This window comes from Sinocyclocheilus anshuiensis, unplaced genomic scaffold, assembly GCF_001515605.1.
Source record: "Sinocyclocheilus anshuiensis isolate Anshui unplaced genomic scaffold, SAMN03320099.WGS_v1.1 scaffold1412, whole genome shotgun sequence".
Taxonomy (NCBI): Eukaryota; Metazoa; Chordata; class Actinopteri; order Cypriniformes; family Cyprinidae; genus Sinocyclocheilus; species Sinocyclocheilus anshuiensis.
The window spans coordinates 1-6429 of record NW_015544198.1 but is presented as its reverse complement, the minus strand read 5'-3'; positions in this window follow the sequence as shown (position 1 = coordinate 6429).

The following is a 6429-nucleotide window of genomic DNA, read 5'->3' as shown; positions in this document are numbered from 1 at the left end:
TGAAGCCGCGGCTGAAATCGGTCACTTGTCCACAGAATTAGTATTTTCTGTACAGTGAATGGCATGTAGTGCACTATATTGGGGACAGGGAACGATTCAAACAGTGTAAATATGCTTTCCATTGAGGAAAAAAAGAAGTCTGGTTTGGCGCTGTGTCACGCTAACCACCGCACCGCACACACACTCTGCTCCGGTCCAGAGACAGGATAGCATGGAGCGGATCACATGCGCGAGTCGGCGCAGATCACAACATGTATCGGAGCTATTTGAATTCTACACAGAATGCTATATTTTATAGCAATATGGATGAGATTGTGGCTGGCATACCCGGTCAAATGCGGCTTTACGGAGCTCAATGGCTCTGAACGGCTCTAGCCCAAGCTGTGATATAAACGAACGCTATTTTAAATAATATAAAATAGGCTATTTTAAAAAGGGGCGGGGCCGCTTGATATGTCCCGCCCTGTCTTCCTGTTTCAGTTAAAATGACGTCAACACATAGAGTAACGCTGCGTGTTTCTAAGCATTTCAGGGGACCTTTAAACCTCCTCAGCTGGCGAAGGAAGTACAACCTCTGCTGGGCCTTTTTCACAATGGAGTCTGAGTGTCCCACTTTAGGTCCTGAGAGATTGTGGTGCCCAGGAATCTGAATGTCTCCACTGCAGTCACAGTGCTGTCCATGATGGTGAGTGGGGGGAGTGCAGGGGGGTTTCTCCTGAAGTCCACGATCATCTCCATTGTTTTGAGCGTGTTAAGCTCCAGGTTGTTAAGACTGCACCAGACAGCCAGCTGCTTAACCTCTTGTCTGTAAGCAGAATTGTCTCTGTCCTGGATGAGGCCGATGAGTGTGGCGAACTTCATCTGTGAACTTCAGGAGCTTGACAGAGGGGTCTTTAGAGGTGCAGTCATTCGTGTAGAGGGAGAAGAGCAGTGGGGAGAGCACACATCCCTGGGGTGTGCCAGTGCTGATGGTGCGGGTGCTGGATGAGAAGCTGGTGATCCACTGATGGAGGTGGGCACAGAGTGCTGAGTTAATTTGGACAGGAGGAGGTTTGGGATGATGGTGCTGAAGGCCGAGCTGAAACAAACAGTATCCTCACAGTATCCAACAAAATGTGCACAGTGTCTACAAATTTTGGCAATAATGTAAGCATTTATTTGTGTTTCTTTCTTGTGAAAAAATATTTTTCTAAAAAATGCAAGATATTTTATAAAAAAAAAACACTTTAAAGTTATGTCCTTCAGTCTGAACTCAACCCCGTCACTAACCATTCTATGCCGATAATAATTTAGACTCCACCCATATGTGACATCATTTACCAGAAATTACATCATTCAGGTCTCTTTAATAGTGGTGCAGAAAAAGGTAAGTAGTGTCATCATTTTTATTGATATTTTTGAGCCGTATTATAGGCAGGGAGGCTACGGTCGGTCAAGCTTAACAACTCAACCCCATCACATAAAATGGAAAATTATTCATTTTCAAAACTTTTTTAACCCATAAGTATATAGAATGTACTTATTTTATTGCTGCCATATATGGTCTACTCTCCTACACTACATGAGGAGCAGTGGCCATTTTGAGCAAAGAACCACAACCCCGTCACAAATATATATATTTCTAATTGTTTCAGGGTTATAAACTTGTGACTGTCACTTTCGTGACAGGGTTGAGTTGTTTACTTCATTTATGAAAAAATATAAAATAGTCATGGTTTCAGTAAATATATACTTACCAAAATCATGACAATATTTTTAAATATTTTTGTTATAAATAGAATATTTGATGTAATATGTCCACTTAAAATTTGACAAGCAAAGTTAATCAGAAATTGCAAAAAATTTGAAAATTATGATAAATGTTACATTTTTTGTCATTAAAGGTGACCTATTATGCCCCTTTTTACAAGATGTAAAATACGTCTCTGATGTCCTTAGAGTGTGTATGTGAAATTTTAGCTCAATAGCTCAACAGATAATTTTTTATAGCTTGTTGAAATTGCTACTTTTAGGGAATGAGCCAAAACACGCCGTTTTTGTGTTTGTCCCTTTAAATGCAAATGAGCTGGTGCTCCCGCCTCCCTTTTCAGAAGAGGGCGGAGTTTCAAGAGCTCATGCTCCAGCATACCGGCAACAACAAAACAGGACAATATGACGCAGTCTGATTGTACTGTGTGCATAGTAAATGAATTATGAATTTATGCGCATTTATGAATTACACAGACTGGGAGTATAGACTGGAAAATAATGACATTGCTGGTCGCATGGTGCCTTTGTGTGCTATCACAAAGTCCCACTTGTGATTATGAGCTCGACAAATTCAAGCAGTTGACTTCACATTGCTTTCATATGCAATTTTTAACTACCACATTCCTATTTACGATCATTCTGGTAGCACGTGAAGGCAGCATCAGTGAAAAAAACAGAGACAATGGTAGCTTTAGCAACATTAGCCTTACAGAGAGCCAAGAAGCTCTTTCAGAAAGGCAATTTGGAAAAATTGTTTTCCTGGACATTTCCTTCCAAAATGAAATGTAACCACCGTGTCCTCAGCGGTCTATGGAGACTCCTATGTTCGTTGGTGCATCTCAACACACGACACTTGTAATGCCTCTATGGTGCAGACATTGTGTCTCCAGTAGCTATAGCAAGAAAACAGTAATGGCGGACCGCTGCTTCTCACTCAGGGCGGGGTCTATGCTAATAGGGCAGAGAGCGACACAAATGGGTGGGCCTTTCCCTGGTATGACGTGTATACAGGGAGAAATCTGGAACCGCTCGTTTGGAGAGACTGTTTATGATTTATTGGTATTATAAAACAATGAGTGGGTGGATTTTTACCATTATAGGCTGGTTGTTTTCACACACTGCGGCCACACAACTGTGTTCAAACACCTTATAAAAGTGATTTTTGCATAATAGGTCACCTTTAAATTGTTATAAGGGACACATGAGCAGTTCTGTCACCGCTTGTGAATAGTGTCCCTTTTACGATCCGATCTATAATTACATGCTCTAATGCATTAGTATTGTAAGAAAGTTATTTTCTGTGGCCACGAAAATATATTTTCTTAGAGCTGATATGAAATTACACTGAATGTTCGCTGGACGAACAGATTAGTTGATTGTAATATTAATTATGCTACAGTTACTACTGGCAGCTGAGGTAAATAATTGTAATTAATTGTAATTATTTATATACATTTCCCTTTTGAGCTAATTTGCTACACAGACCAGATGAGTCTATCCTCCAGCTGCTAGAAATCAGTCTTATACATAACGACTTTGAATTCACGGGAGAATATTACTTACAACGGCCATGGGGAAGAAATTTGCCCCTTCTAACGCTAACATAACAAAATCACTAATATTCACGTGATTGGGACGGGACAGGAAAAAATGTCAGCAGGAGTGGGCGGGACCGCGTGATTGGGATGGGACAGGAAAAAATGTCAGCGGGAGTGGGCGGGATCGGGAATCGTAATAACACTATGATACCCAACTTTATACACAAATATACCTTTATATAAATAAACTTTATATTTCAAATTTGAACTCAATTCTAGTTTTATGCTCTCCTCCTGTTTGCTTTGGTGTGGCTGGTTCAGTGAATGACGTGCTCCACACACTCGTAACAGTTGGTGGCGCACGCATTAACCAAATGGATAAAAGCGTCTGTTAAATGCATAAATTATTAATTAATTATTAAATTACCTAGTGGCCACAGGCACAGAGGTGCACAGTTTCTTCTCAAGCTGTGTGTAGGAGGAGGAGAGGGAGGACCGTGGTAACACTAACGAGTCATGGAGCCACGAATTGGTGCTGAAATATATGAATGAGCCTACAAAGATGACCGGCCAGTCCCTTCTCAACTTCTGGCAGGAGATGTCATGTGGGCTGGTGCCAGTTGCCAGGAAGCTGCTGGAAGATTAATTGAGAGGCGCACCAGCCTCAGTCCGGAATCTGTGGACACTCTCTTGTTCTTTCATAGCAACAGTGGGACTCCACCGTAATGGAAACTCAGTGAAAATTTGGTTAATGCGTGCGCGTGTGTGTGTGTTTCCATGGATGACTTGCATGAAATTTAATGAAGTTTAAACTGGCTTTTAGTTCAATAAAATAACACAAAAAAAAAAACTATATTTTGGATTTTTATTCAACTTAGGTGGGCAATCTGCTGTGATCTTTACTGTATTTTACTGTAACTGACAGATTCTGGCAAAGTGAGGGAATGGGAGTCATTCTACTGGGATCGGGACGGGATTTTCCCTCAGTTTTTTCATGGGATTTGGATGGGACGGGATTTTTTTTTTTTGTGGTAGTGGTTTGAAAATGCACTCCTGTGTCACCCTCTAGTTCCTGTGGGCCCTTTGTCCTTAAAGTAAGTCTTAAGAAATTGGACAAAATTACTGTTTAAAACCTGGTTAATACTGAGTCTATGCAAGAACAGCATAGTCCGTATTGTTTGAATGTTCATTATGTATAGCCCAGAATTCAGCTCAATCTCAAACATTAATCTGCAGACCACATTAATCCATACCACAACATAATAATCTATACAATATCTTTTATTGGGTTTTCATATACACAGAACATGAAAAACTGTTGATGCATCATCAACTTCAAAGCTTTAGCATTACCTTTCGATGGATTATTAATCTCGATGTATCTCTGTGTAATTAAAAAAACAGCATCATCATTCTTTAGAAATTCCCCTCATGTATAGCAACTAAAGGAGGAAAGTCATATGGCTTTAGAACAACATGATGGTGAGTAAATAATGACAGAATTATCATTTTGGGCTGAACTCTCCCCTTAACAATATAAGAATGACTCAAATTATTGTCATGTTTCAAAACAAAGTGTTGGATAATGCAAAATTAGTGTTACCCCGAGGGGTCCTTTGAGTCTGGGATATTTAGCTAGGTCAGGTGAAGTCATCACATGGTGCTTGCAGGCTGATCTGTGTTACTCAGAGAGTCCTGCCTGCTGTCCACCACAAATGCAAGCTTGATTGAAAAATAATAGCTATTTGCTGGATAAAACAAAAACTGTGTCCTTCTTAATTTCAGGCTGCAAAGCAACAAAATGTGATTATTTTAAAGGGGGCTGATTCTTTTCTAGACCTGCTGTAACTGGGTTAGTAAAAAGTTGATTATTCAATTACCTGAAAATACTTGTGAAGTTTTTAGAACATGCTTTATGATAACATTGCTTTTTCTACCTTGGCATCTTTGACTAGCTGACCTTATGGACATGTGCTGGCTGTGTGGGGGAAGAGACAGTGATGAAAAAGTGACTGCCTGGGTAAGCATTCAAAGCTGAAGGTTGTCTTTTTCTATCAAAATATTTAGACTTCACCCAATGAAGTTTCATTGGAGGTGATATAATGTTCAGGGAAATATTATTTTCATATGTATTACAGAAATAGGCACGTTTGACTTCAAAAAAAAAAAAAGTTTGTCAACATGTTTAGATTGGCTGTGATGTGTGCCTGCGGTGATTCCACTGTCAATGTGTTCAACGGTCTGGGAAAGAAAAAGTTCTGCAAAAAAAAAGAAATGTATCTTTTAAATCTTTTCACCCATGGTCAGATTCAGTCTGACTGCAGCAATGAGGGACCTGATGGACGGCAGAGACAGGCAAAGGTCAGCTGCTTCATCCAAATAAAGCTGCAGAATCTGCACAGCTGTGTTTAGATGGCAGTAGGATGTGGGGTTCACCGCCTGTAAATATGTGGTAGATTGTTAGAACAATACATTTGAATAAAGCATTGTTTCATGTGTTGTTGACTTGTATTTATTTAATGTGACTATTATTCAGTCATTTACTCATTGTTGTTCACGTTTCCTATTGTTGTCAGTAAATACAATATAATTTAATTCATTCATGCATTAATTCATTGCTTGACTGAAAATGTATGTATTTCAGTAAATACAATATAATTTAATTCATTCATGCATTAATTCATTTCTTGACTGAAAATGTATGTATTCACATTGGCTGCATTTGTCTAGTATTCATGCATGGTTATGTCATACGACAATGCAATTAAGTTACATGTTGCTTGTTTTACTTAAATATATAATTTTGAGTAAGAAAATATACAATATAATTAAGCATTGGTCAGCATTTATCATTATTATTTAAGTGTTGGGGTGAGTTAGCAATGCAATTAATTCTGGGGTGATTTACATTTTTAAGTATTGATACTTACATTTTTCCGAGTATAAAATCAACAGTCTTCTCCAAAGGCGAGATCTTCGGGCAGCTGCCTGATGTCTCCTTTGTGCAAACATTATTGCAAACATTTTGCTAACATTCATGGTTTGTAGGTGGTATGGATGTCGTGCTACTGGTGAAATCAGGTGTTAGTGCACCTGTCGCCAGTGTTGCCAAACCCCTCCCTCAGAAAATCTCTAGAACCAC